Source organism: Athene cunicularia (genome assembly GCF_003259725.1).
Source record: "Athene cunicularia isolate RWA chromosome 2 unlocalized genomic scaffold, athCun1 chr2_part1, whole genome shotgun sequence".
Lineage (NCBI taxonomy): Eukaryota > Metazoa > Chordata > Aves > Strigiformes > Strigidae > Athene > Athene cunicularia.
Genome location: NW_020799095.1, coordinates 148558692 through 148568070, shown reverse-complemented (window position 1 = coordinate 148568070; position 9379 = coordinate 148558692). Strand labels below are relative to the sequence as shown.

Sequence of the window (9379 nt, the reverse complement as noted above, 5' to 3'; positions counted from 1 at the left end):
TCTCTTCTCTTCTCTTCTCTTCTCTTCTCTTCTCTTCTCTTCTCTTCTCTTCTCTTCTCTTCTCTTCTCTTCTCTTCTCTTCTCTTCTCTTCTCTTCTCTTCTCTTCTCTTCTCTTCTCTTCTCTTCTCTTCTCTTCTCTTCTCTTCTCTTCTCTTCTCTTCTCTTCTCTTCTCTTCTCTTCTCTTCTCTTCTCTTCTCTTCTCTTCTCTTCTCTTCTCTTCTCTTCTCTTCTCTTCTCTTCTCTTCTCTTCTCTTCTCTTCTCTTCTCTTCTCTTCTCTTCTCTTCTCTTCTCTTCTCTTCTCTTCTCTTCTCTTCTCTTCTCTTCTCTTCTCTTCTCTTCTCTTCTCTTCTCTTCTCTTCTCTTCTCTTCTCTTCTCTTCTCTTCTCTTCTCTTCTCTTCTCTTCTCTTCTCTTCTCTTCTCTTCTCTTCTCTTCTCTTCTCTTCTCTTCTCTTCTCTTCTCTTCTCTTCTCTTCTCTTCTCTTCTCTTCTCTTCTCTTCTCTTCTCTTCTCTTCTCTTCTCTTCTCTTCTCTTCTCTTCTCTTCTCTTCTCTTCTCTTCTCTTCTCTTCTCTTCTCTTCTCTTCTCTTCTCTTCTCTTCTCTTCTCTTCTCTTCTCTTCTCTTCTCTTCTCTTCTCTTCTCTTCTCTTCTCTTCTCTTCTCTTCTCTTCTCTTCTCTTCTCTTCTCTTCTCTTCTCTTCTCTTCTCTTCTCTTCTCTTCTCTTCTCTTCTCTTCTCTTCTCTTCTCTTCTCTTCTCTTCTCTTCTCTTCTCTTCTCTTCTCTTCTCTTCTCTTCTCTTCTCTTCTCTTCTCTTCTCTTCTCTTCTCTTCTCTTCTCTTCTCTTCTCTTCTCTTCTCTTCTCTTCTCTTCTCTTCTCTTCTCTTCTCTTCTCTTCTCTTCTCTTCTCTTCTCTTCTCTTCTCTTCTCTTCTCTTCTCTTCTCTTCTCTTCTCTTCTCTTCTCTTCTCTTCTCTTCTCTTCTCTTCTCTTCTCTTCTCTTCTCTTCTCTTCTCTTCTCTTCTCTTCTCTTCTCTTCTCTTCTCTTCTCTTCTCTTCTCTTTCTCTTCTCTTCCTCTTCCTCCCCCTGGTTTCCCCCGCCGGGCCGCGGGAGGGTGGGCAGAGGATGCTGCATTTTGCCGACCCCCGCCCTGTCACCACCACCTCCCAGTGAGCGCTGGTGTGCGCAGGGGCGTGTGTGTGTGTGTGTGTGTGTGTGTGTGTCCCTCTGAGTGCCGGTCCGTGTGTCCGGGTCCGTCTGTCTGTGCGTGTGCTCCTGCCCCTGCCCGCCCATCGCCACCACAGGTCCCGGCGGGGCTGCCGGCCCCGCGGAGCGCTCAGCACCCGGGCACCAGGTACCACTTTGGGTGGTGCTGTGCTTGTGCAGGTAAGGGGACACTTTTGGGTTTACAAGCCTGGCACCCGGCGCACCGTGACTCTGAACACAACCTTTGCTTTGTCCGTTCCTTTTAATTTTTCCCTTGCACAGGGAGGCAGCTCAAGTTCAAAAGAAGAAATTTTTTTTTTTTTCCTTAAGTATGCGGACATGCAGGAACAGGATCTGACTCTTGAGAAGGAAAATCCAAAAGGAACTGTGTTACACTATTCTTAAACAGGGTTTATTTTTTTCTATAATCAACAAACTTTTCAGACCACAGACTGCTACATGAGTCTGTCCTCTGAACTTGGGTCTGGCTCAGCCCTTGAGTTGTGATTAGTGGATGCAAATTGCCTTCACTAATAAAGAAGAGACTGAGGAGTGGCAATGCCCTCATGGAGGAAAGCCACTGAAAAAGTGCAGAGCTGACAGGAGGTTTATAGATGTCAGGTTTACATTATATTTACTATATATGATTAATATTAGGGTTGATTCTCCTAATCATATATACCTTGGGATTTTGATGACCTGACACTTTGCTCTATTCCATCTGTGTGACACTTCAGTTTCCATCAGTATGTGGGAATACTATGCCATATTAACAGGATAATGTTTTCTTCAGTGTATATTTATTACAAATTTGCTGTGCATCACTTTCTAGCTATAGCCTCTAAGTCTTCCTCTAAGCTGCCTAATTCAGCACTTCTTTCGCTTCTGTGTTTTTACATAGCTAGTGTTCTTAAAAAAGTGTACTGACTGCTTCACAGCTGACACTCCACAGGCATTAGTATGCACGCGGTGCTGTGCCTGTTTGCACGTATTTTGATTAAGACCTTAAAATAACACAGCCCATCTGTGCGGTGTGGACACTAATGGAATCATTCTCAGGAAGATGCACCTGCAGAATCTATCTGTGTAACTGTGTGCTTAATTTCCAGCCAGGATTACTCTAGAAGTGTGCCTGAATCTCCTCTTCTACGAATGCCTGTTTAGACATCTGATTCAGGGGAGTTTTGTATAAATACTGAAGCATAAATACTAATTGAAAAAATAGTAGGGGGAGTTTCTCAAATAGGTTAGGCAGGCGATTGCAAGGTTTATTCCACTTCTAAAGCTCCATGACTTTTTTATTGTTAAGAGTAAGCATTTAGTAGTTTTCACTGACGTTTCAATCCTTCTACCGTCATTTGTCTTTCCCAGTGTGATGCTGCTATTCTGAATATACAAAGACTATGCTCCTTGTCCACAATAGTAATTTCCAGTAAGATATATCAAGTACATGAAGATATATATTCGACTCTACATCAGTGAAGTATTAATGTAATATTATTGCAAAAGAAAGTTCTGACTAGGTATTGCAGATTTATTGTGTATCTTCAGTAAATGCGTTGCTGTTGCTTCTAATAAGAGGAAATATGCTGTTTTGGGATCCTTTTTGGTGAGGCCAAGCCTCTGAGAAGTCCCATTCTGAACTTAGCAATGGGCAGCCTACAAACTGATAAATGTCATCTGGTTTGGGGTAGAATTCTTCCACGTAACTTGCAGAAGGGCAGTCCTCAACACATTGCAACATGAAGGGAAGAAACCATGTCTAGTGACTTCCAAAACCACAGATAATGGTGCCGCTCTCTCTTGGGATCAGTTTGGGGTCAAGTCTTGCTTCTTTTATCAGTGCAAATAGTATTCTTTCTAATTTGAGTGAGACCAATGCCATGAATGAGAAGAGGCTTTGGCTTAGAATAGAACATATGATGGAAGAGTTATTGTGGGGGAAGTATCTGTATGACTCATGAATATGACTCATGTTAGTATGGTGGAAGAACAAGGTCCCCAATGGGGACCTAACAGGAAGAATTAGGTCGAAGAATTAGTTTGTTTCTGTGGGAAGCTTTTTCTGAGCTCAGAGACCCAGACAATGTGTGGGTGAGCATGTCTGTGGCACCTATACTTACACATAAGTCTTTTCGTACTTCTGCTGACATTTCATGCAGTTTTAGGGCAAACATCTTTGCTACATGCCAGACCTAGCTTGCTTTTGATTCTGGAGATTATGATACTGCAAATAATATGAATAAAAGAATGCTTTTGTTTGCAGCATGTGATAACTTTCTTGCTAAAATACGTTTCTGAGATTCGTTCGATAATTATCTTGGCTTCAAAGGATATTTCAATTTGTCATGCTGCAACAGTTTCTTCTAAAACCTGTTTTGATTAATCACTGCTGGGTGATAGCAATTCCTCCCTTTAAAAAAGCATTCTTAAAATCTTTCTCATAATGAGGAGCAAAACCTTTAGGAAAAAAACTCTGCATTATATCAACATCTTGTCTGTACCACCATACCTGAATAATACAGGTGATACCAGACTATTTCAGCTGTTCAGACAATGCCAAACTTTATGTATTGTCTCCCGTGACACTGAAATATCCCCTTCCAGCCTTTCCAACTCTTATTTTCCCTAGCAAGGAAGATGTGGCAGTGCATTTCTGCCTTTACATCTAGCTCTTTAGAGAGAAGTAATTCCTGCAGGTCTTTCTTTGGCCAAATGAGTCTAAAGACAGTATTTTTGGGTCCTTAGTGGATACTACTCCCTTTGTATTGGCCACTACCAACTCTTACGAAGATGGGGCATGAGACGTCAATTTTTGGGAATGAGTAAAGGAGGAGACAGCATCTACAGAAATCACTCAAGTGTAACTGAGCAATTTGGAATGTATTTTGAAATTCTTGTAGTAAATGTAGGTAGAACAGGAGAAAAGCAGGAGAATTATTGTATCAGAAACTAATTATATTTGGACACAAGCTCACCCTCTCATTTTCTTCCATCATGTACTTCATTTTACTTGTTTTCCTAATGTCCTGTTGCAATTGCTGCTGAAGGTTTTGTGGTCCTCTTCAATCGAAGTCACATCAGGCTTCTGAAGTTGGCATGAGCAAAGCTTGGCTGAGATGACTCTGCCTCAGCTCAGTTAGTGGAGTCAAGCAGAGGCATGTATTTTTCAGAGAAAGAAGCTTCCGCAAAGAGCTCCCATTGTGCTTTTGGGAGACTTGTGCATCTTAAGCCTTGAAGTGGTTTGCTCAAGCTGCACTCAGAGTTATATTCTCCTTGGCAAGCGTGACATCTTGTGAGGTAATAAATCATACCATTTATTTTACAGTTTTCCATTTCAAATTCTGTTTGAAATACACTGCTAGGTTTTGGGGTGGTTTCCAGGGGAGAGCACATGTTAATGATTTATAAATGACATCAAGGGTCATGAAATTACAGGTGAAGTTAAGGATTTTTGCCTTAACGTTACAGCTAAAAAGCCATGGACAGAGGATGTTGCTCTGGCAGATGTGCTGCACAGCCTTTAGCAAGTCACTGAGTCTGTGCACAGTTCTACCTGTGAATAAGAAATAATATTAGAAGGTGGTCTTACATCAGTTGTGACCTTGAGATCCTAAAAAAAAAAAAAAAGGGAAAAAAAAAAAAAAGAAGAAAGGTTTTATTAGCTCAAAGCATTCTGATTTCTTATTAATTGAGTAATATATTCTCTAATGATTGGCAACATTTCCAAAATTTGAGCTGCAAGGAGAGACTAGCTAGATCCATTATTCAGAAGTATGGAATGACTTGTCCTCTCTCATCTTTTTCCCATTCTGCCCTGGAGCGTGTCACTGATGAAAAAATCTGTCTATAGCTGTTTTATGTGGGGGGATGAGACCCAGGGAACCCAGATTTGCCCTGGCATGGCTCTGAAACCATGAAGAGTAAGGAAGCTGCAGAGTGAAGCAGGCAGGTCCCCTTTTTTTTGTGTCCGAGATAAGTGTGTGAAGTTACTTTACTGAGCTTCCAGCCCACTACCATGACTCTTGCAGTGTGTCTGTGCTCCAGTTATTGAGAAATGTGAACAAAAATGATGTGGTCTTCTATTCAGAGATAGTATTGCAACACTGAGAGGCCTACAACCGTTGTTTTCCATGTCAGGACTTTTCCTTTCCTTTATATGATCTCCTTTGCATGTGCTGTGTGTGGCTGGCTGCCCTGGGGATGTGACCAACAATTACAAACCCCAGGCTGACATCCCCAGCAGTGGAGCTTGGCTGGGGGTGTGGTGTGGTGTGGTGGGAAGTGTGCAATGATTTCTTCTCCCAGCTCTACTCCTGACGTCCAGCTCCACTGACTAGGCTAAAATATTTTATCATGTAAATATGATCGGCAAAACAGGACTGACAGTTCTGGTTGAGGGAAAAATTGCATAATCGTTCCTAGTCTGAATATGATGGTGGGAGGGAGCTGATAATATTTATTTTTCAGCATTACTAAAAGGTCTATGAAGATTAAATAGCTGATAGTCTACCTGGCAGGGAAGAAACATGCACACATTATTACTGCCTTGAGAAAACGTTCGGGACTGGCAGTAGGTGGGTAGATGGTGGGTATAGCACCTGCCAAGGTCTTGTGGTACAGATTAGAGATTTAATCTGAAGTGGGGAAAAACAGAAACAATCCACCTCTATAATAAACTTTACTGATATACAACAGATATTTTACTTTCTACTGGTTAGTGCAAAATTAATTTCACGTCACAGATGATGCAAGTAGCAAGATAGCTTTTGTTTCCTTGTGCTGCTAGAAACAACCTAAAAATCTAGTTTCTTTGCTTGGGAGAATGAAAGTGGTCTGGGTTGTCATTCTTTATTATACTGAGGTTTTCATGGTAAATACCAGGTATCTTTGTGTACAGTGACAAACAAAAGCCTGAGATTTCTGCAAGTATTTTGACTTTAAAAGGCTTCGTCCTGTAAAACACTATGAATACTTTTTAAAAACTTCCCATTTCTTCCCTAGTATGGAGGAAATTTAGCAATAGAGGGAGCAGGTACCCATGAGCCGTGGCATGTGCTTGCAAACCCTTGTGCCACAGAAACAGCGATGCAGCTCATCCTGAGAGCCCACTGAAGACTCACAAATCCCACACCAGGGTGGATGGGGCTGCAGAGCTGGCCAGAAAGTGCAAAACCTGGACGTGATCTGGTTACATGTCACAAAGCTTCTCCAAGCTATGTTAGCCTTGACAATTCATTAGGAATGAATGAAATTGAGTTATGGGTCATATTTTGCAAGTGCTGTCAGTCCTGATTATGCAGTTGTCTAGATTTCCTTTGCTCAGGGAGTACTGCTATCACAGAGCTTATCTACTATGCAGTAGATGTAAGCTATCCTTCCCCAGCTTATCAGAATCTATTTACTTTTCATTGATTCAGTTCCTTAGAAATTAATCTTTGATTCTTTGCAAAATAGAAGGATCCCTTGAGTTCGTTTTAAGCACCTTGATTTGATTATTGTTATGTCCCAAATATTGATTCTTAAGTGATTTCAATAAAAGATGCCAAAACTGCCATATTTCAAATCACATATGAGAGGAAGTTTAAACCATTGACAGTTTTAAATATTTTTGGACCCATGCTCTTTGATCTAAGCTTAGCCAACATTTGGTTGTGTTTTGACTGCATATTACCCAAGTGCAATTTTTGCAGTGCTGTTTGCTTAACTATGTTGCCAGATATGCCTATTGGCATCATCTAGGTATTGCTTTCCAGAGAAACCAGGCGTATATTGATTGTCATAAGAAGAATTATTCTGCATATCAATTGCAAAGATTTTCTTTGAGCTGGAAAGTTTAGAGTTGGAGATACTTAGGGGATTTCTGTTGGCTCCACATTTAGTATAAAACTAATTACCACTTGTATGACAAAACTTCAGTAATTCCAATTTCATCAGCAGATAAAGGCTACAAATAATCTGCATGGACTGTCTTGATTACCACTGCAGTTCTTAGAAAGGAAACAACAGCTGGTACCCATTTCAAAGCACTTCTTGTACTGGACATCCCTGCAACCCTTATCCATTTCAGTGGTAGGACACAGTTTTCATCCATAGTAAGTAAAATACCCTAATGAAATGGTGAGGTAGGGATGGAAAGGAACACATGGTTTTCAGTCTATTGTAGTACTTGATAAGAGGCGGGTGCTCAGTGCTGATCTTTGCAAGATATACCAGAAAATCTTCAACAAACCCCACTGACTACATCAGTCACAGAGGTTTTAACTCCTGACTGGGATATTAATTCAGTACCTGCTAAGGGACATCGAGTCACAGCCCTTTTGTAGCACCTGAAATTCGGCTGGTCCTGTGTGAGCACTGGCAAAGCTCAAATCTCATTTATACTGTGCTGCTTCACAGCTGAGGATGCTCTCGGTCTGAACATGGGGCCTGATGATGTATTTCTGCAGAGGCCAGTGACTTCAAGTTGCTGCAGTGGGAAGAAAAAAAAAATATCTTTTTGTAACGGACAACACTTTAGCATAAGTAATAAAACTGTTCAGCTGCTCTGGGAGGCTGGAGCAGGAGTGAATTGCTCATTCCTAACAGATGGGTTGACAACCTTTGTTCAAGTCTGACATTTCATAAGCCACCTTGTGCTTCAGTTGTTTCAAAGCAATTTCCCCTGTCCTGCTTTACTGTTTAATTATGGCACCACCTCTAGAGTATTTCTAAAAGTGTTTTTTATGTTTTCTGGAGGCTTTTCTTAATTATACGGGTAAGTACTTTTATGATTGATTCCTGAAATTAAAACAGTTTACGAGTGGGCTTATTTTAGCTTCTTTCTTTGCCATTTCTTGGGTTTATTACCGAGTGCATTTCTGTTATTTTTCACTCAAGTTATTTGTGCATTCCTGACTACTTTCTCTTATTTTTAATTCACTGTTCTGTCTTTTTTATTGCCACCTTCGACTTTTATTTTTCATTTTCAGTAGTTATCTCTATCGTCATATTTTCATCCCTTAGCATCCTTTTCACTTCCCTTAGCAGCTGCTCCCTGACTACAGGCCATGACCCCAGGAAGGCTGTGGCAGTTATGAGTGGGCTATAAAATTAAGTTGCTAATTTTAGAAGCGGTGATACAGGGAAGTCGGAGGAATGCTGCTTTCCAGGACACCATCCGATTGAGCTGTATATAAACAGAAATCACCTTCCCTTCAGCAGTTTCTAAGCTAAGACTGATAACAGCACACAGCAAAACAGATAAAGCATGAAGTACCCTTATGGCATATTCCACTAGTATGATAAACAATGCAAAACTACTTATTCTTACTTCAATTTCTCATTTCCATATCTATGGTTTTGCTCCCTGTCTCTCTCCCGCAGGGTATTTTTGAAGGTAATAACCCATAAGGGAGGTTCTACCCAGCCAAGGAAGCCACAGAGGAAGCTCACAGTTTTGGGGAGCCTGTCCCCCTAGTTGGAGGAGTTGCTGGCAGCTTTGTAGGTCTTCAGGATTCATAAGAAAAAAAAACCAAAAAACAACAAACTAACCCTAACAAGAAAAAAAACCCATCAGAAATAAGCAGGGACAATTCTGTGTTAACTAGTGTCACTTCTTCCCTTAGCTGTATGCCTTTGTCCTCTTCATCAATGACTTGAAGATTCATCATAGCATGGGCTGAATTCCCTTAAATAATTGCCATGGCATGTGGCATGGATGGACATAGCCCCAGGGCACTGGCTGTGCCACAAGTTTGTGTGGCATTTAACCTCTCTTGGATCTGTCTGCCTTGAGCAGAGAGGCTGAGTATGTCGGGAGATGGGCCCGTTCCAGCCAAGATGTCATGATGGGTCACCTCATCTAGTTCTAGATATCTGTTGGAGACTCCTCTGCTCAGCCAGACACCCTTGCTACCTTTAGAGCTAGGGAAAGAAAATAAGAGGCTTTGCAGGATGATTCATCTGACCTGTTTGAAATGTATTACTCCCTAGAAATGTCTCTTCCTCTCTGTGGATTATAAAGGGCTGGTAGGTGGTTTACTCAAATATAGACAACTACACTGTAAATCAGTATTTGGTCAGATTAATCCCCATAATTTCAATAAGGCCTCAGAGCATCACTCAGCAGAGTTAACTAGCAGGACTGCATTCCCCACAGGCAAGCTTGGGGGGGGGTGGGGGGGGTGGGGCAG

General features: G+C 41.3%; 1 protein-coding gene across 1 annotated transcript in view; it reads left to right on the top strand.

Annotated features, from left to right (window-relative positions):
* Positions 1 to 1282: 1282 nt before the first annotated feature.
* Positions 1283 to 9379, top strand: part of COL22A1 (collagen type XXII alpha 1 chain) — a 244421-nt gene continuing 236324 nt past the window's right edge. The window contains exon 1 of the mRNA XM_026843424.1: positions 1283 to 1385. The gene's annotated coding sequence lies outside the window, so the exon portion shown is untranslated. The remainder of the gene's footprint in view (positions 1386 to 9379) is intronic.